This window comes from Geospiza fortis, unplaced genomic scaffold (assembly GCF_000277835.1).
Source record: "Geospiza fortis unplaced genomic scaffold, GeoFor_1.0 scaffold1111, whole genome shotgun sequence".
In the NCBI taxonomy this organism is placed as follows: Eukaryota; Metazoa; Chordata; class Aves; order Passeriformes; family Thraupidae; genus Geospiza; species Geospiza fortis.
Window position 1 is genome coordinate 143671 of NW_005054579.1, and position 2060 is coordinate 145730.

Sequence of the window (2060 nt, forward strand, 5' to 3'; positions counted from 1 at the left end):
AACAAGGAAGCTTTGGGATAAAAACAAATTACATTGCAAATCAACCTGAAAAAAAAAAAGCCAAACTAGAACATCTGCATACAAAATAATTCAGAACACTAATAATTAAATGCAGATTGTGATGGGACAGCTCACAAGAATATAGAGCAGGGAAGTAAAAGATTATGTGTGGGTCCTCCATGTCATTACAGGGCAGAGAAAGAACAGTCATCTGCTAGCAAAGTGATAGCACCAAGACTTCTCTTATTTAGCTAGACAACTGGAAAAAAAACAGCTTTAGGCTAAGTAGTATCAGCATAAGAGGCTAGAGGATGAATTTGAGGACAAATTTGAGAAAAAAATCTTAAAGACTATCATATATGCCACCTTAGCCAAGGTGAAGTAAGGGGAAAAGAAAGTAATTGCATACAAACATCTGAAGGGAAGAAACATCAAAGGAAGAAGAATCACTTGCTGAAATAAAAAGCTTGCTATGTTGAACAAAGAGATGAAATTAGAATAAGGACATTTAATACAGTTACTACCAAAAATAGCTTGTGTTAAAATACATCAGGATATGGAATATATCACAGCAGAACTGAAACTTCATAACAATTTAGAGGTAATAAAAATACAGGAGGCAGAAAAATACAAGAATTCTGCAGTAGGAATGTGATGTTATGGAAACTACCAAACAACAGTAATCCTAGAGCACTTTTGTCCCCTTATTTCTAACTAATAAGACTGACAATGTATTTAAAAATTGCAAACATGTAAGCACTGTATTGGTAATAAGGCTAAATAAATATTTTTCTGAAAATGTTGGAAACTTACCAGGCCATTGAAATAATTTACACACTTTTTCCATTTTGTGCAGACATATTGGGAAACATTAGTAAATACAACATAAGAGTATTTATGCAACCTTTTGGAGTAGAAGTTTTGGGCAGTTTTTTCTCAGTTTCAGCCCCTACACTGATACCCCAAAGGGAAAGAATTCCACAGTAACTGCAGCAGGACCTCTGTGACACAGCACCACACCACCCAGGGCACACCAGTGTGTCATATGTGTTTGGATGGAGCCAATTCCCAGGGGATGCCACCCTCCTGCAGTGCTGTGGCAGCACAGGCACTTTAACAGAAGACGCTCTTGAGGGTTTTAAATGATCCATTGCTGTTTACATTATTCATTTCCTATTATTAAAACAGTGACAGTCTGACAAAAGCTGCAGATTTTCAGACAGATATGCAGAACAAAGTGGCATAAAGCCTGCAGCCTGGCTGTACACATAATTAAAAATGAACTGGCTACAGAGACAGATGCAGTCCCCTCTGACCTTAACAATGTTGATGTTTACATATGAACCTCCCCACTTGACTGCAGATAAGGAATGACAGACAATACTACAAATTAGTGAAGGTCAACAGAGCAGGAGGCAACAGTTAGTCAATTACGAAAGCAAACCCTCGCTCAAGCACCAAGTCCTGTGTTTTCTCAGCATAATCAACTGCCTGAGTCATGGGGGTCTAATAAAATTGACCTGTTTTTCCTTTATCTAATTGACTGATGCCTAGAATTGCATGAATTTTAGGTGTGATAGAATTTAAGTCTTAATATCACATAGCAAAAGGCAAACCTCTAATTAGTCCGTCTTCAGGTCTAATGGTTGATCCGGAAATGTGCAGTTCTCTCCAACCATGACAAAATTTTCAGTTTGAAGGGTTTACAAAGACAAAAAAAGTTGTTTACAAGCTATGTATGAACCCTACTGGGTCCTAGTAAAGTTGCTACAGCAAAACAGCTCTTGTGTAAAGAACAAGGATTGAATTATAAACAGAGGTTAAAACAAAACAAAACAAAACAAAAACCCTCATGCTTTCCTCGTACAAGATGTATTCTTTCTTTTAGAGATGAAAAAAATCATTAGTTTTCTTGAAATAGCAAGGTGTCAAAATTTTCCTGATTCGTTCCCCAGAATAAGTAATTCAAAATCCTAAGTAGTCTTACAGACATGGTTTTCTCCCTTAGCTCTATGGATTATCTTACATAACTATTCAGACACTTTAAAAATGTGTATATA